This window comes from Moschus berezovskii, chromosome 10 (genome assembly GCF_049115385.1).
Source record: "Moschus berezovskii isolate FMDL1 chromosome 10, NW_MosBer_1.0, whole genome shotgun sequence".
Taxonomy (NCBI): Eukaryota; Metazoa; Chordata; class Mammalia; order Artiodactyla; family Moschidae; genus Moschus; species Moschus berezovskii.
Window position 1 is genome coordinate 42,164,572 of NC_142469.1, and position 24,430 is coordinate 42,189,001.

The 24,430-nt window shown below is 40.9% G+C and overlaps 1 long non-coding RNA gene across 2 annotated transcripts; it reads left to right on the forward strand.

The window, feature by feature from the left end:
* Positions 1-15,153: 15,153 nt before the first annotated feature.
* On the forward strand, positions 15,154-18,674 carry LOC129561171 (uncharacterized). 2 transcript variants are annotated; one of them, XR_008686931.2, is made up of 3 exons: positions 15,154-15,202; positions 16,721-16,830; positions 18,606-18,674. It is a non-coding gene; the product is annotated as an uncharacterized LOC129561171 (long non-coding RNA). The 2 variants fall into 2 exon arrangements; XR_008686930.2 differs by lacking the exon at positions 15,154-15,202 and adding an exon at positions 15,226-15,408.
* The last annotated feature ends 5,756 nt before the right edge of the window (positions 18,675-24,430 follow it).

A 24,430-nucleotide genomic window follows, 5' to 3' on the forward strand; every position in this document is an offset into this window, starting at 1 on the left:
ACACAATATATTCGGCAATTATAGAAAATCTAGGAGGTTTTTATACACTTTGTAGCACAAGTGTAGGAAGGAGCCCTGCAACTGGAGAAAAAAACCATATTCAGGACTGAACAGAGGTCCTTGATTGCTGACAGAATCTCTTCTTGACTTCAGACTTGAGACAAACTGAGAGGTCTGGCAGTATACAAAAACCTGAATTCAAGTCAAACAGTAACAGGACTGGTAAGGGCCAGTTTGGATTATGGGGGCCAGTCTGAAGGGAGCAGGGTTAACTGGAGCTCAATTCAGGATCTGTAGATTAGAGCAGCAGTAAATTAGAACATGGGAAAAGGAGTGCGTCAAGGTTGTATATTGTCACCCTGCTTATTTAACTTCTATGCAGAGTACATCGTGAGGAACGCTGGGCTGGAAGAAGCACAAGCTGGAATCAAGAAAGATTTCTGGGAGAAATATCAATAACCTCAGATATGCAGATGACACTACCTTTATGGCAGAAAGTGAAGAGGAACCAAAAAGCCTCTTGATGAAAGTGAAAGAGGAGAGTGAAAAGGTTGGCTTGAAGCTCAACATTCAGAAAACAAAGATCATGGCATCTGGTCCCATCACTTCATGGGAAATAGATGGGGAAACAGTGGAAATAGTGTCAGACTTTATTTTGGGGGACTCCAAAATCACTGCAGATGCTGATTGCAGCCAGGAAATTAAAAGACGCTTACTCCTTGGAAGGAAAGTTATGATCAGCCTAGATAGCATATTAAAAAGCAGAGACATTACTTTGCCAACCAAGGTCCATCTAGTCAAGGCTATGGTTTTTCCTGTGGTCATGTATGGATGTGAGAGTTGGACTGTGAAGAAAGCTGATCGCCGAAGAATTGATGCTTTTGAACTGTGGTGCTGGAGAAGACTCTTGAGAGTCCCTTGGACTGCAAGAAGATCCAACCAGTCCATTCTAAAGGAGATCAATCCTGGGTGTTCATTGGAAGGAAAGATGCCAAAGCTGAAACTCCAATACTTTGGCCACCTCATGCGACGAGTTGACTCACTGGAAAAGAGTCTGATGCTAGGAGGGATTGGGGGCGGGAGGAGAAGAGAACGACAGAGAATGAGATGGCTGGATGGCATCACCGACTCTGTGGACATGAGTTTGAGTGAACTCCGGGAGTTGGCGATGGACAGGGAGGCCTGGCGTGCTGTGATTCATGGGGTCGCAATGAGTTGGACATGACTGAGTGACTGAACTGAACTGAGCTGAACTGAACTGAAATTAGAACAGAATAGTGGTTGCAGTCTTCTAAACAAATTCCTAAATCCCAAACAGGGTGATCAAACAAGTTTTTGAGTTGGAGCCGAAACATCCTTGCTCATTGATGTATCTGTCCTTCCTCCATGCCATACTGCTGTTAGTTGACAGGGCAGAGAACAGCTGTTTTTCTCAGCACATCAAGTATAAGCAAACCTTCTTCCATCGTGTTTCTTTCCAGACTCTGGGCTGCTAATTCATGTCTGCTCTTCAATATCTAGCACAGTGTACACATCTTAATATAACCCAGGCTATGAATGATAGTATAAAAATTCACACAATCTATGTGAATAACCTATAGTACTCTGTTAACCATAAGTTTGAAAAGCAAGAGATGCAAATTGAAAACCATTAGGAGAACCTTTATCTCTTGTATGGTATTTGCTAGCAAGAGAAAGGCCTTTGATTCAACATTGTTACGAGAAGAGGTACATTCCATTCTATTATAATACACTTGAACTTAAAATTACAATTTAGTATCCAGTTTGTGTCACAGGTAGCAGCTAAATTTCATACCCCACCTGATTTCGCCCCTCTCCTTATTTAACTGTCTTTCTGTCGTTCTACACACAGAGGAAAAAAGTGATTTGTAAATATTGACTAGAGAAAGAACACTTTAGAAAGGATTCCAGGAACTCCCTGTGCTTTTATTACCATTACACTGAAGTTACCTTCTAAAAAGTTGAAGATTGTAGCTTAAAACATGCCGGCAGCTTGTACACCTTGAGAGATTGTTGTGCTGCACGTTAAAATTCAGGGCAGAAAATAGTGCTAGAGCAGTAGAATGAAGAAAATTAGTTGACTGAAAAAATTTTATGTGGTACCAAACATCTTGTTTTGTACAAATATTTATGAAATAAATTATCTTCCTACTATGAGAATTCCTGAAAATTATGTTTGAAAGCTGAATAATAAGCTTTGAGGTAAAGGATTAACAAATTCATAACTGTCAAACAGCTTTTCTTCTCTAAGAATAAAGATTGCTAAATACTAGAATGGAATACTAAAGGAAATCATGAACTACTTATTTATTTAAGAGTTCTTTTAAAATGGTGTATGTTCTATATCCATTAGTGATAATTAAAATAAGGCCAGTTCTGAATTTGAGAGAGGGCTTTACTGAATCCTCAAGATTTAATTTTTGTTGAATGATTCTATGACCACGTGTGGTAGGTACTGCCATCTTCCTTGGCCCTGACCTTGAGAACTGAGGAGGTGATTTCCTTTAAATACAAAGGCATCTTTCTGTTAACATAAAGCTTTAACAATAAAAAGGTATGAAAAACAATCAACTATCTTTTATTTTTTTTAATTTCTAGTCACAATAGTTCAGCAAACAAAGCCTGCAGTCGAGGTCCTTCATATGCTGTGTGTGTGTTAGCCGATCAGTTGTGTACAAATGTTTGTGGACTCATGGACTGTAGCCTGCCAGGCTCCTCAGTCCATGGGATTTCCCAGGCAAGAATACTGGAATTCCTTCTCCAGGGAATCTTCCTGACCCAAGGATCAAACCTACAGATTCTTTACCATCTGAGCCACTAGGGAAGTTGCTCACTTTTTATAATTTACAAAATTGATACGTGAACCACGATGCCAAATAAGAGATTGGCCATGGTGTTCCAAGTGGGAATGGGGTTACAGTAATGATGATGATCATCTCCTCTTGGTTTTGACAACTTTAGAAATTGTCAGAGATTTCAGAAGTTGTCAAAAATTCTGTCAAAAGTGGCAGAAGATTCTCCTTGAGATTAACCTGGGGATTCTTTAAGATGTAGAATCTTGGGCCCTTTGTAATTTAACATTTTATAACTGGAACAAAGAGGAAATAAAGGAACACAGAAATAAATACCTAGTCTAGGACAAGGGTGCCTTTTCTCCCAGATAACTGAGTAAATTTATTTACCATTTAGAAATGCCTCCTGCCATTATACATTTTAATTTGAGGATAATTATTATTTATTTGAATACCAATTTCTAAATATCTTCTTTCCTATGTAAGGTTGACATTTGTGTGTCTTTGCTTTCTTTCAATCTATGATAAGCTTCAGTAAATACAGTATAGTGTATACCCGGAGATAAAGGTATTCTATTTCTAGGCATTTGAATGGCAGCAGCTTCCTATTTTAAAACAAAAAAGCTGACTTTTTTTCAAATGCTCCATGATGCCAGTGCTACTGATCTTCCATTGCCGTAACTTTTTGATGCCTAGGTTGGGTGAGCAAATCCAGTGAAGCATCTATGCAGGCTGGCCAACATGTCTCTCTGCTGCTCCCTTCATAGTTATTAAATTGGAAGAACCCTGCTGTGTAGATCTGTTGTTTTTGCTGCCTTGTATCCATTCTTCCTTCTCTGTTAGCCACATCCCGATTATTATGGGGGAGTTCACCATTGTCCCAGAACATGTTGTTCAGATAGAGGTGATTTTACTCCTTGGTATCAAGGCGAGTTGGATCTGTGTTTCAGATCTGACCATCCTGTGTTATTTATCTGCTTGGCTGTGGTGATTTCTCCAAGGATGGGCATGCAAGCCAAGATACTCAGTATGTCTATGGGGTCTGTAGGTCATTTACTGATACTATTGGGAATGAGACATCCATTCTGCTGGTTGCTAAGCTAGCATAGTGGGTTATAAACCTAACACTGTTGAGGACAATCTTAATACCACAAATGTGCACATGTATCCTCAGTCACTCAGTGACTCTTTGCAACCTTATGGACTGTAGCCCACGAGGCTTTTCTGTCCATGGAATTCTCCAGGCAAGAATACTGGAGTGTCTTGCCCTTTCCTGCTCCAGGGGAATCTTCCCAACCCAGGGATCAAAGCTGCATCTCTGCATTGGCAGGCAGGCAGAATATTTTATCACTGTGCCACCTGGGAATCCCCACCACAAAGGTGAGCCTGCTGTAAAATAAAGCCCTGAGTCAGTTGGGGCTGAGGATGGAGACACATTTCTAGTGAAACTGTTAGAGAATGTGGATCCAGCTGCAACTTTTCCCTGAATTACGTGAACCAAAAATTCTTTCTTCCTTTTATCTCTTGGTGTTCCATTTCCCTCACTCGGAACTGAGCCAAGTCCTAATTTGATTATGATAAGGGTAATGAGTCACATTCTAGTTGTATTCCAAGGAGCCCATGTGTGTTAGTTGCTCAGTCATGTCCAACTCTTTGTGACCCCATGGACTATAGTCCACCAGGCTCCTCTGTCTAGAATCTTCAGGCAAGAATACTGGAGTGGGTAGACATTCCCTTCTCCAGGGGATCTTCCTGATCCAGGGATCAAACCCAGGTCTCCTGCATTGCAGACAGATTTTTTAATCTGAGCCACCAGAGAAGCAGTCAAGGATCCCAAAGTGAATCAGGAATCAAATGACTACATTATTCAGTACAAAAAATAGACTCTGCCATGGTGTCTGCAATATTGTATTTTTCTGTGCCGACAATAGATACTGCTAATCAATCAATATGGTGAACTGTGAGTGCTGTATGGGGCAGCATTATTATAGTCCAAGAAGGTAGATTAGCATAAAAATTATTTAATCATGGTTCTTATATTTTGTGATCAGAAAAAAGAGATAAAATGTGGGCATCTGTATGTGCTTCCAAGAATTACCAAGGTGCCACTTGTTTGCACCGAGTGGTGGATACCATCTTATCTCAGGAGTCATGGAAGACCCTAGAGTTTGCTCCCAAATCGTGTTCAGCTTCTACTTGGCACTCTCTGACTCCTAAAATTTTCCATCAAGGCTTCAGTGGTTGTCTCTAATATATGCATAAAACATTTATGAGAAACTTATTATAGTGGCTTCCTTTGGGGAAAAGGTCTGGAGAAAATGGAACAGTTGACTCTTATTTTTTATTTTGTCCTTTCTGCACAGTTGGACTTTTTAACTGTGCTTAAAATTGAAACATAAAGTGTTTAATTTTCTAACTTTGTACTGAAGTTGTTTTATTTTTAAAAAGGCAAGTGGATAACCTGTTTATTAGTTAATCTTTGCATTAAAAAAGCATAATAATATCATAGTACATACATGCCTACCACATGCTCATTCATTCAAGCAGTGTTTGAGCCTCTACTTTGAACTGAGCTCTGTTCTAAGTCATAGGCACAGCCATGAGCCTAGTGGACAGTCTCTGCCTTCATGAAGCTTCCATTTCAGGGTCCAGAGCTTTTCTAAGAATGTCACTTGAATTTTCTCATTTGCTTTTATCACAGTGCTGGGATAATGATTTTATTTTACAGAGGAGGAGGCTATAAATGTAGAGGTGTTAATTCCTTTGCCCCAGGTCACACAGTAGTGAGTGGAGGAGGTGGAATTTGAGAGGAGCAGACTGACTTCAGCATCTGCAGATGACATTGGGACACACAAATGCCTCCCAGCGTCTGGGAGCAAACATACAGTTAATACCTGTTAATGCATAAATGTCACTGGGAAAAGCATACTTAAAGCTGTTATCCAATCCTTTGAGTTCAGCCAAAAGATGTGAGAGCAGATTTTCCTAGAGCACAGAAAGTAAAGAGCAAGAGGGCTGAAATTAGGGTGGTGGTGACTAGAGTAAGAGAAGCAAGAGGAAGAAGAAGTGGGAAAGGAAGAGGAGGAGAAAAGGAAAGAAGGGGAGGAGGAAAGGGAAAGGGGGAGGAGGCGGATGAGGAGGCAGCCAACTTACTGCAGGGAATGGTGATATCCCCTTAGTGGCTTAGCACATTTTTGGGGTCTGGTACCCTGAGTATTGGCACTTAACACATTATATCATTTAATCCCCACCACTGCTCTGTCTGGCTCCAAAGCTTATAGCTCATATCCTTCCAGCTTACTTCCAGCTCCAGCACAGTGTTGTCTGGACTCATTTCTGGACAGAACCAACTTAGCAGACCCCAAAATGAGGATCTGAAGATTCAGAGCCATGACGTCCAAAGAGTGGCATGGCTGAGCCAGCCTTCTCTGGGAAGAGCATCCCATAGAAAGGATATTTTCTGGGGTTCCCATGGATGGAGGAGCCTGGTAGGCTGCAGTCCCTGGGGTCGCTAAGGGTCGGACATGACTGAGCGACTTCACTTTCACTTTTCACCTTCCACTTTCACACATTGGAGAAGGAAATGGCAACCCACTCCAGTGTTCTTGCCTGGAGAATCCCAGGGAAGGGGGAGCCTGGTGGGCTTCCGTTTTTGGGGTCACACAGAGTCGGACACGACTGAAGTGACTTAGCAGCAGCAGCAGCAGCTGGTGGTCCAGTGGTTTGGAGTCCACCTTGAAATGCAGGGGACACCAATTCAGTCCCTGATCTGGTAAGATGCCTCACACTGCTGGGCAACTAAGCCCATGAGCAACTTCTGAGCCCATATGCTGCAAGTACTGAAGCCCAGGCTATGCAACAAGAGAGGTCACCCCTATAAAACGCCCGTGCACTGCACTAGAGAAAGCCCACACGCAGCAATGAAGACCGGGGCAGCTGAAAGTAAAATAAATAAAAATTCAAAAAATAAATAAAGTAGAATCTAGGACTTCCCTGGTGGTCCAATGGCTTTTTTATTTTTTAAGATATTTCCTGATGAAACATTGGTATTATTTGGTGGTGATGTTTTTGGGTATAAAGCTGTGGTGAGCTCCAAGATGGATTCAGTCTTTTCTCAATGATTATAGCCAAGAATTTGGTCTGTTGGCTGGGAAAGTAACTCCTAACCAGAGCCTGATGTGGGGGATGGAAGGGAAGAGGACAACTCACATGAACCAGGCTTCCTGGACATGCTCAGTCCCTAGAAGCTGAGAGCACAGTTTGTTTGTTCCTGGCTTAATGGTGGTTATGAATTTATTTGTGATAGTATGACTGTACGTGAAAGAAAATGCCCATGTAGGGTGTTTGTGTGTGTGTGTGTTCTTTTTAATCAGAGGCTCACTAGAGTGAGTCTGGAAACAGATCATCTGAGGGCCCTCAGCAGCCACAAGAGTGAGCTTGGAAGGAGCTCCTCCCCAATCTCTCAGTAGGGCTGCTGGCTTCCCAAAAGCAAGTGATCCAACACAGAAGAGATAGCCTCCAAGAGAGAAGTGACGGATATTTTTAAAAACTTTTTTATTTTTATGTTAGAGTGTAGTTGATTAAAAAACAAAGACGTCACTTTGCTGACAAAGGTCTGTATGGTCAAAATTATGGTTTTTCTAGTAATCATATATGGTTATGAGAGTTGGACCATAGAGAAGGCTGAGCACCAAAGAATTGATGCTTTTGAAATGTGGTGTTGAGGAAGATTCTTGTGAGTCCCTAGGACTTCATGGAGATCAAAACAGTCATTCCTAAAGGAAATAAACCCTGAATATTCGTTGGAAGGACTGATGCTGAAGCTTCAATACTTTGGCCAACTGATGTGAAGAATGACTTATTGAAAAAGCCTCTGATGCTGGGAAAGATTGAGGGTGGGAGAAGTGTGTGGCGGAGGATGAGATGGTTAGATAGTATCCCTGACTCAGTGGACATTAATCTGATCAAACTCTCATTTGAATGACCAAACAACAATAGTTGAGTAACAAAATTAATCAATTAATTTCATGTGCGCAGCAAAGTGATAGTTATATATATATATATACCTATACTTCTTCAAATTCTTTTCCCATTTATGTTGTTACATAATATTGAGCAGAGATCCCTGTGCTATACAGTAGATCCTTGTTGGTTTTCCATTTTGAATATAGCAGTGTCAGTTCCACAGTCCCTAAAAGATGCTTGCTCCTTGGAAGAAAAGCTATGACCAATCTACACAGCATATTAAAAAGCAGAGACATTACTTTGCGAACAAAGACCCATCTAGTCAAAGCTATGGTTTTTCCAGTAGTCATGTATGGATGTGAGAGTTGGACTATAAAGAAAGCTGAGAAGGCTGAGTGTCAAAGAACTGATGCTTTTGAACTGTGGTGTTGGAGAAGACTCCTGAGAGTCCCTTGGACTCCAAGGAGATCAAACCAGTCAATCCTAAAGGAAATCAGTCCTGAATATTCATTGGAAGTACTGATGCTGAAGCTGAAACTCCTGTACTTTGGCCACCTGATGCGAACAACTGACTCATTGGAAAAGACCCTGATGCTGGGAAAGACTGAAGGCAGGAGGAGAAGGGGATGACAGAGGATGAGATGGTTGGATGGCATCACCAACTTGATGGACATGAGTTTGAGTAAGCCCCGGAGTTGGTGATGAACAGGGAAGCCTGGCATGCTGCAGTCCATGGGGTCGCAAAGAGTCAGACACAACTGAGCACTGAACTGAACTGAACTGAACTTAACCCTCCCTGCCACCCTTCCCTCCAGTAACGATAAGTTCATTTTCTAAGTCTGTGAGTTGTGACAGTCGTTTTGTAATCTGATCTTGGAAGTGACATCCTATTACTCCTGCTATATTCTGTTTGTTAGAAGCAAGTCACTATGTCCCATGCATTCAGGGGAGAAACTGTGTAAGGGCTGACTAGCAGGATGGAGGCCATCTTAAAGGCCACCTACCACAGGCCTATCACAGAAATCTTCTATTTATGAGTATTCTTAGTCACCAAATCCAAAACATACATTTAATCGTGGTTCACACAAGTGAATAGTCGATGAGATCAATGAATGCTTTTTAGTAATTCTAAAGCAAAGCTAACTTGTACTGAGAAGAAAAATATAAACCAATGGGAGGTACATGGGATAGACTGAACTTCTGAGAAATTTACTTCTGAGAACACTGAAGACAACTGAGCCAGCTCAATTATATCAGTATTTATTAAGACCTCTGTGTCGTGTACGCTCTGCTCTGTGTGAAGTCGACTTCGTATTTCCCTTCACACAAAAGCAGGCATTGCCTATTTAGGAAGGCAAGACAAACAGAAAACAGAATGACAGTAGGAGAGTTTACGTTAACTTGAAGCATGTAGAATGGTATGGAAAGGCTGCTGTGGAACGGGGTCAGCAAACACTTTCTGTAAGAACAGAAGCTGCAGAGTGTGTATTTGAGGCTGCATGGGCCACATATGGTCTCTGTTGCATCTCTTTCTTTTTTTGTACACTATTTTAAAAATGTAAAAACCATTCTTGAGCTTAGCCCTGTAGGCAGTGAGGCATCACTACATTTTTGAATAAGGTTGTTACTGACTTGATGCGTGCTGCAGTCCATGGGGTTGCAAAGAGTCAGACACGACTGAGCAACTGAACTGAACTGAACTTATCCCTAATTCCTAATCATTTTAGGAATCCTAATCTAGGGCAGTGGAAGGGGAGGGTTGCTGTGTTGTTCGAGTGTAGTATCCTTGGGCATTGGGTGGGTGGGTAGTGAGAGATGACATTGGATATGCAGAAGGAAGCCATATTGTGAAGCTAAGGAGTCATGGAAATTTAAAAGTAGGGGTTATCTCAACCCATTAAGATCAATGAAGAAGACTTTGCATTAATCCAGGCCTAATGAAATGATGAGGGCCTGTATTGGGCTGGTAGCCTCTATTCATGCTGCTTAGCTCAGGATTGGCTTAATAAATAATTGGATGGCCCTGAATAGTGATAAATGAATACTTCTTCAGAACTAGGAGATAGCTGAATATTTAATCTCAAATAGAAGTGCATATGAGTAATAATGCATGTACATATACACATACTAAATACATAGCAGTGTTTAGAACTGATAATCTTCTCTTTTAGATTTAGAATGAGCCCTCTGGGCAATCCTTTTCTGAGGCTTAGATCTATTATGCAAATACCATTTGATAACTAGACTTTGTCCCTTTGATTAACACACTGTCTCCTAAATTAGAACTTACAGGCCTTAAGGTACAAACAAGGTAGTATAATTTAGTTATGATCCAAAAATTTGGATTTATATGCAAATATTTGAAATACAAGACATAGACTTGTAGCAATATAGCTTAGAAAACTTGTTCCGTTACTTATACTTGGGACACCAGCCCCTTCCTCGTCATAGGAACTGTTAAAAGAAGTTCTGCAGGCCTCTCTTATCCAGGGGGGTGGGAGTGACCTGACAGTTTGTGTGGTACTCCTTCCACTAGAAGCCCTGGCAGAAATGCTCAGATAAGGCTGACAGCTTCTCTCACTTGGAGTAGTGGAAACTGTTATTCTCTGCTCTCTGCTGGGAAAGGAACAGTCCATCCTTTCTCCTGAGTCTATGGGTACTTAGGTTGATTAAAGCCAGCTTTATCCATGCACACCTAGTGAATTTATATTCTTAGCAAAACAGCCAATTTGCTGAGAATGTTGGTCCTCAAAGGATAGTCTCTAGACTAGCAGCAGCAGCATCTGGGAACTTGTTAGAAATGCAGATTTCTGGACCCCAAACCAGACCAACTGAATCAGAAACTCTGGGAGTTGGGCCTAGCAGTCTGGTTTTAACAAGCCTTCCTGGTGATTTTCATACATGCTCAAGTTTGAGAGGGAAATAACTTCATTCTGAGTTCCAGGTTTGAACCAGGGATTTAGTTTTAAACCAGATCAGTGGATCTCTGCATCTGTTGTGGCAATAAATAATACATTCATCTTCAGGGAGTCAGTTATGAGGAACGTCAAAGAGACTGTGAATGGATAATTGGGTGTAATGAAGAGAGAACCAGCTCCCTGGGAATTCCTACTGAAATCTGTTTGAGGATATTTCCAACCCAGAATTTTGTATGACATTTGGAAATATTCTGCACATTGAAAAAGGATGCAGATTTGATAAGCAATAATGCATTTACTATTGGAGAAGGAGGTGTCAACCCACTCCGGTGTTCTTGCCTGGAGAATCCCAGGGACGGGGGAGCCTGGTGGGCTTCTGTCTATGGGGTCACACAGAGTCGGACACGACTGAAGTGACTTAGCAGCAGCAGCAGCAATGCATTTACTTATCAGCAAACACAGTCTGGGGCTCCCAAAGCTCCAGGCAGCCAGCTGTAGTTGGTCAGCCCAGCGTGGCCACAGAAACCAAGCCGAGTGTTCTGTTCAGAGAGGCAAGGCAGGAAGCCTCAGGACTCCAGTTTGTTTCGGTTTGCGGGTGCCACTCCCCTGCTCCCCGCTTCCTGTGTCATAGTTCCTTTGAGAACAAGTTCTTTAAAATGACATAGTAACCAGTTCCAAATGCAGAGAGAGAGGAAAAAAAAAAAATCTCATCCTTTTCTTCAAAAAGAATGTAATTAAGGCAGATTTTTCCCAGGATCTCAGTTATTCTTTGGCTGCAGACATACCTTTGGAAGGGGTACAGCTGGGTCTCCCTGCACAGGAAGTAAATCAACTGGAAGTACTTTGTGCAACAGATGGATTTTGACCAAATTTGAAAATTATATTTTTGTAAAACAAATTATATTTTAAATTCAGCAGAGAAATTGCCATTTAAAAGAAATTCCTGGCAGATATTTTGCCAAGAATATAATTATTTTATTATTTATTTCTTACTACAGAAATTTCCATATGCAATAAAACCTCAGTGAAGAAGAATTTTCAAGAAATTGGAGGATTCTACTTATTCCTTTTTTGTTTTTTTGGATTGATAGAGGCTTAACTGAAAGAAAAAAATCCTGTTTCCAACTTTTGTTGACAATCTTTCTAAAAAGCTTACAATTCTTCAGAATTAGTGGTAGTGGATATAATCAAGCCTTCCTTGGTGATTAAAGACTTTGCAGCAAAGTCAATCAATTGGATAGTGATAGAAAATTAGGTTGAATTTGTGTTGACTGTAAAATGAAACATGAAAATGAGTTACTAGAATATTGGAGTAAAACTCCTAGTTTTACTTCTTTTTAGTTGATATTTTACTTAAGTATTCAGCAGAGAAGGATATTGGTTTACGTGGAAACTTTTGTTGGTTGGGTCCGGGCTGAAGTTTAGCAGATTTACCTACTGAGTATACATATATGTTTAGAAAAACTAATAAATAGGAAATGTATGTGTATCTTTAGAAAAACTAGTAAATAGGAACTGAAGTCAGTTAAAATATCTTTGGATTTAACATGCGATCATATTCTCATTGGAAAAAAAAAGATAGTTGTTTAAGCACAGTGGTTGTCTTTGTTTTCATATTTTGTTGGTATTAAGAAGTGGCCCTCAAGCAGGCCATATTCAAATTCGTGACTTGGACAGCCTTCTGTAGACAAACAGAATGGAAAGGGAAGCCAGGTTTAGCACCTTGCTTACTAACCTACTCTAGGATTAATTTAAATTCAGTGAAGCTTATTATACCCCTGGAGGAGGGCATGGCAACCAACTCCAGTATTCTTGCCTGGAGAATCCCATGGACAGAGGAGCCTGGCAGGCTACCGTCCATAGCATCTCAGAGAGTCAGACATGACTGAAGTGACTGAGCATATACACAAAGCTTATTATGCATTTGCGATGATTATTAAGCTGTAACTCTTGGTGCCTCTGGAGAAAGAAAGATAAATAAGAGATGGGTCCCGCCCTCAGAGAGCTCACAGTCTAGGGTGGGAAAACTTTGGAGTATGAAGTTGGGTGGGGTAATGGAGTGATCCAACCAGGAGTCATATGGTTTGAGAATCTTTAAATCTGTTTAGGTGGTGAATGCCATTGAGGAACACAGTGGGATGCTGATCCATTTTATTTTACCAGGAAAACTAGAATTGATCTTACAAGCAGAAAACATGCTTACTTAAAGCTATGTTTGTACTGTAAAATCACATCTTGTGAATTCCCAGGCTCACAGAAATAGCCCCAAGCTGTTGAGCTAATAGGCAGGATGGACTGTTCCTCGCTTTTTTTGCTGTTGTTAATGTCAACATTTGTTGTTGTTTAGTCACTAAGTTGTGTCCAACTCTTTCGTGACCCCATGGACTGTAGCCCACCAAGGTTCTCTGTCTGTGGGACTTCCCAGGCAAGAATCCTAGAGTTGGTTGCCATTTCCTTCTCCAAGGGATCTCCTGACCCAAGGATTGAACCCACATCTCCTGCATTGGCAGATGGATTCTTTACCACTGAGCCGCTAGAGAAGCCCAATGTTAATGTGCTCCTCCTCAATTTATTATGCCATTTTCTAGCACTTGTCGCTAAATAGGGTTTCCCAGGTTTCGCTAGTGGTAAAGAACCTGCCTCCCAATGCAGGAGACATACGAGATCCCTGGGTCCAGAAGGTCTCCTGGAGGAGGAAATGCTAACCCTCTCCAATATTCTTGCCTGGAGAATCCCATAGACAGAGTAGCTTGGTGGGCTACAGTCTATGGGGTTGCACAGAGTCGGACATGACTGTTGCTAAATAGTGACAGGTGTCAAAAGTTGAAGGAAATGGAGACTTCAGAAAATTCTATCAATTTAGTTTAAAACTGTGATTTGGGAAATGATGACCCCTCATTTCTGTAGCAGGTTTCCCTGGTGGCTCAGATGATAAAGAATCTGCCTGCAGTGCAGGAGACCCAGGTTCAGTCTCTGGGTTGGGAAGATTCCCTGGAGAAAGGAATGGCAATCCACTCCAGTATTCTTGCCTAGAGAATTCCATGGACAGAGAAGCCTGGTGAGCTACAGTCCATAGGGTCACAAAGAGTTGGACACGACTGAGCGACTAACACACTCACACTTGTCTCTCTGTGACTCCATTCTTTCCCTCACCCCACCAGTACCTCTGTTTTTTATCCAACCTCTTAAGCTCCAACCTCTATTGGATTTTCCTGGTGGCTCAGATGGTAAAGAATCTGTCTGCAATGCAGGAGACCTGGGTTTGATTCCTGTGTCGGGAAGATCCCCTGGAGAAGGAAAGGGCAAGCCACTCCAGTATTCTTGCCTGGAGAATTCCATGGACAGAGTAGCCTGGTGGGCTACAGTCCAAGGGCTCGCAAAGTGTCAGACATGACTGAGTGACTAACACTTTCACTTTCATTTCTGTAGCAACTCAGAGAAACCCAGCACTCTATTGAGGGTATGGGAGCTTCTGAGGTGCTGAGGGAATGGATTTTGTGTCCAAAGGGATTTATTACCTTTCCCGCCTCAGCCAGGAGGTCCTTCCAGAAAGTCCTCACTCTGCTCCTGGGTGTGGGGCAGGGATAGAAATTCCTAAATGGTAGGGATGCTCCTGGCTTAGCTTTATACTTTTCCTTGGCACTAACATTTCTTCAGAAAGTAGCTGCTCAATAATAAAACTGTTGAAGGGTGACACAAGCTGAAATTTGGAGCAAATGTCTCTATAAAAACAGTGTTATAAAGATTTTTGGGCTTTCCTGGTGGCTCAGTCAGTAAAGAATCCACCTGCCAATGCAAGAGACGTAAGAGACGTAGGTCGAATCCCTGAGTCAGGAAGATTCCCCTGGAGAAAGGAACGATAACCCACTCCAGTATTCTTTCCTGGAGAATCCCATGGACTGAGGAGACTTGAAGGCTACAGTCCATGAGGTCGCAAAGAGTTGGACACAACTGAAGTGACTGAGCATGCGTGCATAATGATTAAGTTTAAATGAAATAGTTTTAAATTCATTAAAAAAGATACAAATGGGTTGAATAGATTTTATGAGCTGGTCTTAGAAGCTACCCTCTTATCGATAATATTATTTATATGGAGTGGTGATTTCTTACTTTTTTAGATTCAATTAGCCGATGTTTATCTCAAGACTATCATGTACCAAGTACTTTCTGGACATGCTGGGTCATGGAGACAAAAAAAAAAGAGTCCTTCACCTCAAAGGATTTTTATAAAGATTAAATGGATTATAATGTGTAAAACTGCTCTGAAGCATGCCTGACTTAGAGAAAGCGCTTAATCATTATTAGCTGGCCATTCCCCATATTATTATACAGCAACATAACAGACATGGTCCCTCTCCACAGGGAATTCAGACAACTTTCTAGCTGGGGCCGGTCTGTATTATTAGAGTTTCTTGGCATACAGGTCTCTAAGGGAACAGCTGTTCTCTTGCAGTTGGGGCTGGACTGCCTTGTGAGCAGTTGGTATCTGTCTGTGTGGCTTGACTGGTAAGCAGAGCCCTTTTCACTTTTCCCCTGGGGCTGAAGGATGGTGGAGCAGGGAAGCTGTGGGGAGCTGCCGGCTGCCTCTGGAAACTCTAACCCGTGGTCTTGCGTCCTGGGAATTGCAACCCTACCCCATGAGTGTTTACTTGCCAGCCAAGGCTGTGGATGTGAGGCCTGCAGGCTTACAACCTCCTGTCCAAGGCTCTCAGGTTTGTGGACATGTGGGTCTCTCACTGCCTTGTGTAAATCCTGTGAAGATCCAGTTTAATAGTTCCATATGGATTTTCTGGCCTGATCTGGGGGAAGCAGGCAAGAGGAAAAATTTTACGTTTTCACTTTTCAAAACAGGTCAGGTTTTAAGTTAACTTCTTCAGTGATGAAGTTCCAGAATTGTTTTGGACATCCTGAAGCAAACATACCAACTTCTGAAGCTGTCAAGGATTTGGGATGAAATATTTACAGGCTTCCTGCCGCTAAGCGTTGTGGAGCACAAATTAGTCCCAAGTGGATTAAAGGGTGAAAGAGCTACACTCACATGCTGTTGAAAACCTTGGTAAAATGAAGCTTATTAATGCTTGAGTAACACCAAGGTATACAGCTCCATCAAGTTTAAGACAAACAGTAACAAGGGCAAATAGGAATTGTCCCTTGCAGAACCTAGTGGGGACTGTCCTCCACAGCTGATGCTCATCTCACCACGTAGAGACTGCTTCTGTCTACTGATTTGTCCTTCATAATTAGCCCCTCTGCTTTCAGTGGACTCTGTTCATTGCGGTTGGGGTTTCCCTGAATCCCCATTCTTGATTCTTGGTCTTATCTCACGGTAGAATAATTTTCATTCGTTCAACAACTTCTGTATGTTTTCACTCTTAACTGATTTACATGTTAGGCATAAGGACCTGGCATTTAAGGGAAATGAGGCAAAACAAAAACCAGATATAAAGCCATTTAGCCAAAGTATATAGGTTCAGTTTTCCATCTTGGGAAGGTTTGCAGAATTTTATTTTGTTAATTTAAACTTTTCAGGTTAAGACTTGGACCAAGATTTACTAACAGTAAACATTTGTTTTGTCCTCTGCTCTCAAAGTTCCTTATAATATAACCATCTGGGGAAGTTTAAGAAAGTATCTCTCTATCAGTATTTACTGTGGGGAATACTGGGCACCCTGAAGAACTAGTAAATCTTACTTTATTGTCATCTTTAGATACTGAGCTTAGGCTTATATGGTTCTACAGTTCGAGATCAGCGCAGAAAAAACTGTATAAGTAACTCAAGGACTGAATACTGCCCGTATCCTTTAAATGTTGGTGAATGAGGAAGTGGCCCCAAAAATCATGCAGGTAGACTTCAGATGAAGCCTCTTTTTAGTTTTGCAAATTAATCATTAATATAATGATCCTTCAGATTTAATATAGGACTGATACTTGGATTTATAAATGAAGCATTGAGAAAAAAAGAAAGAATATCTAACTGTTGAGATGATGTTTTCTGTGTTCTGTTTCAATGTCTGATTTCAAAAGACTGTAACTCTCCAGTGGAACCTTGAACAGCAGATCACCAGATCACCATGGCAGCAGAGTATTCTTAGAGCTCAGGAGCAAGGATGTCAGGAGCAAGGAGGTAACATGGGGTATGTGTCAGTGGAACCTCACTTCTGTATCTAGACCCACTGTTTGATAGGAACAGCTGTGATGGTAAAAGTGACTTTGGAGCTTATTTAGAAAGTAATTAAATTCTGTGACTCACTGAACAAAGCTTATTAAACAAGAAGTACAACTACCTGTAACCAAGATTGATGACTTTCATTGAATGAAGTAAAATTTACCCGCCTTGAGACAGAAAAATTGAGAAAGAGAGTAGTATTGTGCCAAGGATTTACTGTACACTTGGGATTTACCCCGTTCTAATTCTAGCTGTATGACACTGAGCAAGTTGCTTAACCTCTCTGTCTTCATTTATCCTCCCTGTACAGAAAGGATGTATATATAAAGTTAGTATAAAATAAAATGATAAACAAGTAAAGGGCTCAGTCCACTGCCTGGGGTGCATAAAAAACAATGATTGTTAGTAGTAGCCTCTATAGTTTCACTGGTATTTCAAGAATAAGTACTAACGTGGAAAAGCAATTTTAAATTTAGGGAAGAAAAATATGTATATTTACTCTTTTAGGAGGTAAAATTGAGATGACTACAAACATCATCCATGGAATTTACTCAGGATTTTGGTTAGTACTTTAAGGGAAAATACCAACATTAATTTTACTTTCTTAAAAGATAGTTTCACATACCAAAGTCATTTTATTTTCATGAGTCTAAGGAAATTAAAAAATTGAAAGGAAATAGCATATGAGTGTGACTATATTTTTTAAAAAGTAGTAATAATGAATGTGATAGCACATTTATTTTCTTCAGTGAAGAAGATTTTGTAAGTGTATTACAAAGTGAAAAATTCCGTATTCTTTCTATTTAATTCTTTGGTTTAGTTCAGTTCAGGTCAGTCGCTCAGTCATCTCCGACTCTCCGCAACCCCATGAATCAATTCTTTGGTACAAATAAAGATATTGTTATGATCACGCCATACTTTTAAAATAATACTACACTCCTTTTTTATTTTAAAGCAAGATGGCTAATTATGCTGTATTTTTTTAACTTTAGTATTTACAAAGTGCTTTTAAGTTTTTGAAGCACTTTTATGCTCTTTTAATAACAATCCCCAGGTAATTTTGTAAGGTAGTCAGAGCAAGTACGATACTATTTTTTACATTCTGCAAGTGAGAAAAAAAGCGAAGGAGTTTGAAAGACCCAGCTAGTTGGGGATGGGGGTAGACACTCAATAATGTTATATTTAAAACTAAAATTTGTTTAGAATGTATAGTTTGAAACCATTTAGATTCATCTACCAACCAATTCTTGCCGGCAGGCAGAATATTTTAATCTCCACTTCACTCTTTAATCTCAATGATGAATCTTCCCAATTTGTCTTCCCACTTAATCATACAACCTCATTGTCAGAGTTCTCTATAAATTATATTCCGTGTTTTGGAAAATAATGTCTTAATTTAGAATATGATTATGTGGCACCTGTGTACTATTTCAAATGAATTATTATTACTGTAGACTGATACCAGACCCTGAAAGTGTCAAATTTAGTGACTAGTTAGGTAAGTATTATAAATGCCAATCTCATATTTGGATGAAAACTGGGAAGTTTAGTCATCCAGACATATGTAAATTCTAGGTGATTGAGACATATTTCTTTTAACTTTTCATATAGACCATGGTTTCACATAGATACAACTTGAGTGAAGAAAGTTTGGGAAATGTTGCTGAGTGCCCCAGCAAGTGGCTGTTGGCTTGGGGTGTTTTCATATGCTTTCTTTTAAGGAAACTTTCCTTCACTCTCCAGAGTCTGGCCGTGCTTGGGACCTGCTGGATGACAGATCCACCTGCTAGTTTCTAGTGTTGACCCAACTGGTGAGACTTTCATTTGTAGAGAAGATCCATCTACAGGATGTGCTGAAAATGGCAGTGGGAGAAAAGAAGCAACATCAAGTCAGTTGCCTTCTTGCCCAAGGCAGGCTGACGAGAAACCCTTCAGAAAATAATCCTGTAATTTTGAGATGTCCTTCGTAAATAAAGGCAAATTGCTTCCTGTCTTTACACTACTTTGAAATTCACTCTTCACCATTCCTCACCCCCCTTCCCTGAATCAGCTGAGTCACTTAAATGATGGGAATTAAATGCTGTAGAATCTGGAACCATGTGTTTAAAAGAGGTTTGGGAAACCTTAGTTAGGGCTTCCCTGAATCGAGGAAATCAAGGAAACAGTCACCTCTTTGGCCCTTGGGAACTTCTGATTTTTTGCTTAGCAAACATCTGTAACTTTTACAGCCTGTAGTGTTTTCTTTGAGTTTGGTCCCCTTGCACTGTGTTATTTCTGCTCTTATCTTTTTTATACACATGATTTGCTTTCCCAGTTAGTCTGAAGAACAGGACATGTTTTACAGTTGTATATCTCTTTAAGTTCTTACATAGTTACCCTGGTAATCTACACAGAGGAGATACTCAACACAGTAGTCACTGCTAATAATAATTACAGATTTCCTCTTTGAGATGCTGATACTTCCCATCCCCCACATGGGAATGGAGAGTGTATCGCTTTCCTAGAGAGGCATTTGTGACCTTAGTAAGTTGACACATGGGTGTGTATAAACATGGCTGAGTTGGAAAAAATGACTCAGAAATTATTCAGAGAGATCAGTTTAAATATCAAAGAGTTATAGCATTCACCCTGCTTAAGAGATCGTAAGTTAGATTAATAAAAAATGTAACAGCTTGTTTATATAGGCTGATCATTCAGGCCACCCAAGGTAGGTGTTCTCTTTCTCTCTGTACACCCCTTGCTCACCCAGCGCTCGCTTCACCTACACTTGCTCACGTGACTGACCTTCCTCCACACTTGCTCCTGCCCCAGCTGATGATTATTTTAATCCATCAGAACATCTCCACCTGATAGCTTTTCAAAGGGGTGATGAGGGGCGCCCCCTGCTAGTTTCCCTGGTAACCCATGAGCCAAGCTCACGTCAGTTCCCCCTGTAAGTGGTAATCTCCATTCTCCTTCCGGGATCGAAGACTGCTGCCGTGTCCTGCCCTGTTCTGCTGTGTCCTGCCCACTGCCAGCGCCACATGGTAGGGTGTCACTCTAGGACCTTGATTTAGACATATTAGCTATCCCTACGAAACCATTGATGTCTCTGTCACTGATTCCAGGCTCTAAATTTGGTTCTGAACCTGGGCGAGTACAGGACCGGCAGTGCAGGCCAACACAGCCCAAACTGAGTTTAATTAACGTAGTTTTTTCTTTCCTTGTAGCTAGTCTACTATATTTTAGACAAGGATTTAGGTTCAGAAACTTTGCTGGGGGACAAGGTAAACTGTATGCCTGCAACGTTTTTTCATTAGGAGAAGACACAGAGAAACATCTGTTTACTCAAAGAACCAAGAGAATCACACAAACTTCACTAAGGAGCCTAAGTAAATATATCTTCTCAAAATGAGCCACTCTTGAGCTGATAATCACACACAGAAGGTGCTTCAGCTCACCACCTTAATTACAGTAACTTCAACAGCATCACACCTCTCCTTCTCCACCTCCCTCCCCTTGTGCCCTCTTCAGATTTTTGAATTGCCTTCATTTTGGGGGGAGGGCTTTTGACAATGAATAGTACAGTGAATCTTGACTTTTGTCCAATAGTACTTTGGAAACCAGTCATTCTGGAAACAGCAAGCAAGAAAGTCCTAATGGAAATCGAAATGTCCTTCTGGGGTTAACCATGGAAAGTCCTAATGGAAATGGAAATGTCCTTCTGGGGTTAACCATGGAAACAGGCATTTCTTTTCCTTGCTTGTGGGGAGAGAGATTTGGCGTGTGTGTGTGTGTGTGTGTGAAGTCATCAAAGTAACAGCACATTCCATTCCAGGGATTTAAAAATAATAGATGGCTGTGAAATGGAAAATGGAGGTAATTCTATATTTGGTAATTTGGGTCAACATTCTTTTGAATTGTACAAATAATATTTATTTATTTTTCTTGCCTAATTTTTGCCAACATGGTTTGTCTATCCAACACAAATAATCAGAACATGAGTGGGGCTATGTCTTGTTGTGTTATGTTCATAATGGCCTTTAAAGTTGGCTTTAGAATTTTAAGATATATTTGCATAGTGTGTATTTCTCAAAACAACTTCACTCTGTATATAAACAGGGTTTGTTTTGAAGGACATTGGACATTCTGCCTGCTCGAAATGCCTCTTCTAGACCACACGTCACCTTAGTTGGAAATTCCTTTCATTAGCAGCCAGTCTGATCCCCAGAGACTAATTTGCTAAGTAAACTTCTGTATCATTTAAACTTAGACTCAATTTCCTTATTTGTAAAATAAGAGGTTGAAGGGTCTATTTCTCTATTTTTTCCCTGTTTTCTTCTCTTTCCCAATTAGTCAGTTTTGTGTTTAGTGTTTTTCTGTATTCAGTTTGCAAAGTATTAAGATAATTTTCCCTCTATTTCTTTGCATTGATCGCTGAGGAAGGCTTTCTTATCTCTCCTTGCTATTCTTTGGAACTCTGCATTCAGATGCTTATATCTTTCCTTTCCTCCTTTACTTTTCGCTTCTCTTCTTTTCACAGCTATTGGTAAGGCCTCCTCAGACAGCCATTTTGCTTTTTTGCATTTCTTTTCCATGGGGATGGTCTTGGTCCTTGTCTCCTGTACAATGTCACGAACCTCTGTCCAGAATTCATCAGGCACTCTTATCTATCAGATCTAGACCCTTAAATCTATTTCTTACTTCCACTGTATAATCATAAGGGATTTGATTTAGGTCATATCTGAATGGTCTAGTGGTTTTCCCTACTTTCTTCAATTTAAGTCTGAATTTGACAATAAGGAGTTCATGATCTGAGCCACAGTCAGCTCCTGGTCTTGTTTTTGCTAACTGTATAGAGCTTCTCCATCTTTGGTTGCAAAGAATATAATCAATCTGATTTTGGTGTTGACCATCTGGTGATGTCCATGTGTAGAGTCTTCTCTTGTGTTGTTGGAAGAGGGTGTTTGCTATGACCAGTGCGTTCTGTTGGCAAAACTCTATTAGCCTTTGCCCTGCTTCATTTTGTGCTCCAAGGCCAAATTTGCCTGTCACTCCAGGTGTTTCTTGACTGCCTACTTTTGCATTCCAGTCCCCTATAATGAAAAGGACATCTTTTTTTGCGTGTTAGTTCTAAAAGGTCTTGTAGGCTTTCATAGAACCGTTCAACTTCGGCTTCTTCAGCATTACTGGTTGGGGCATAGGCCTGGATTACTGTAATATTGAATGGTTTGCCTTGGAAACGAACAGAAATCATTCTGTCGTTTTTAAGATTGCATCCAAGTACTGCATTTCGGACTTTCGTTGACCATGATGGCTACTCCATTTCTTCTAAGGGATTCCTGCCCACAGTAGTAGATATAATGGTCATCTGAGTTAAATTGACCCATTCCAGTCCATTTTAGTTCACTGATTCCTAGAATGTCTATGTTCACTCTTGCCATCTCCTGTTTGACCACTTCCAATTTGCCTTGATTCATGGACCTAACATTCCATGTTCCTATGCAATATTGCTCTTTACAGCATCGGACCTTGCTTCTAGCATCAGTCACATCCACAACTGGGTATTGGTTTTGCTTTGGCTCCATCCCTTCATTCTTTCTGGATTTATTTCTCCACTGATGAAAGTGAAAGAGGAGAGTGAAAAGGTTGGCTTGAAGCTCAACATTCAGAAAACTAAGATCATGACATCTGGTCCCATCACTTCTTGGGAAACAGTGGAAACAGTGTCAGACTTTATTTTTTTGGGCTCCAAAATCACTGCAAATGCTGATTGCAGCCAGGAAATTAAAAGACGCTTACTCCTTGGAAGGAAAGCTATGACCAGCCTAGATAGCATATTAAAAAGCAGAGACATTATTTTGCCAACCAAGGTCTGTCTAGTCAAGGCTATGGTTTTTCCCGTGGTCATGTATGGATGTGAGAGTTGGACTGTGAAGAAAGCTGATCACTGAAGAATTGATGCTTTTGAACTGTGGTGTTGGAGAAGACTCTTGAGAGTCCCTTGGACTGCAAGGAGATCCAACCAGTCCATTCTAGAGGAGATCAATCCTGGATGTTCATTGGAAGGACTGATGCTAAAGCTGAAACTCCAATACTTTGGCCACCTCGTTCGACGAGTTGACTCACTGGAAAAGACTCTGATGCTGGCAGCGATTGAGGGTAGGAGGAGACGGGGACGACAGAGAATGAGATGGCTGGATGGCATCACCGACTCTGTGGACATGAGTTTGAGTGAACTCCGGGAGTTGGTGATGGACAGGGAGGCCTGGCGTGCTGTGGTTCATGGGGTCGCTAAGAGTCGGACACGACTGAGCGACTGAACTGAACTGAAGATAATTTTAATTATACTACAATCGAAATGTCACCTTCTAATCTTAAGAAAACAGATTCTAATTGACTAGGATTGCCCTTAAGCACTTTCTTATCAAGGAAGTGTTCTCTCTGCAAGTCCCTGATAACCTTTCTCTATAAATACTCAAAGAAGTTCTTAGCCTCCACTTGAACTGCCTTTCTTATTTCAGACCTTTCCATCATCTTCATTACCTTCTATGTTTCCACTAGTGGGCTAATGGCGGACACTGCTGAGTGACTTCACTTTCACTTGCACGCATTGGAGAAGGAAACGGCAACCCACTCCAGTGTTCTTGCCTGGAGAATCCCAGGGACAGGGGAGCCTGGTGGGCTGCCGTCTATGGGGTCACACAGAGTCGGACACGACTGAAGCGACTTAGCAGCAGTTGATGTAGAGAAAGCCTCAGTTTTATCAGGTCTTACTGTTTTTTGGAATATCAGGCAGGGTAAGTACAGTTATCTTCACTTTCTTATAAGTTCTTGAACTGAGAGGCACACATCTCTGTTGTGAGAGAGAGACAATTTATATACATGCTGCATCATCTTTATTCATTCATACAACAAGGGATATTTAAGGTTATTTCCATATCTTGGCTATTATAAACACTGTTGCAAAAAATATGGGAGTGGGGAGGGAGGATGGGGAAGGTATATATCTTTTTGAACTAGTGTTTTTATTTTCATCAGGTAAGTACCCAGAAGTGGAATTGCTGATCATATGGTATTTGCATTTTTAATTTTTTGAGGAGCCTCTATGCCACTTTCCATAGTGGTTGCACTAATTTATATTCCTACCAACAATGCACTTGGAGCTTCCTTGGTGGCTCAGTAGTAAAGAATCCACTTGCAAATGCAGGAGACAGATTAGATCCCTGGTCTGGGAAGATCCCACATGCCACGAAGCAACTAAGCCCATGCACCACAACTATTGAGCCTGTGCTCCACAGCAAGAGAAGCCACTACAAGGAGAAGCCTGCACACCGCAGCTAGAGTAGACCCTTCTCACCCTAACTAGAGAAAAGCCCATGCAGCAAGAAAGACCCAGCATGGGCACTCAATAAATAAAATTCTCTTAAAAAACTGTATGTGGGTTACCTTTTCTCTATATCATCAACTCTTGATTATTTCTTGTCTTTTTGTTAATAGCCAAATAGCAAGGTAATATTTCATAGGTTTTGATTTACATTTCCCTGATGATTAGTAATACTGAGGATCTTTTCATGCAACTATTACAT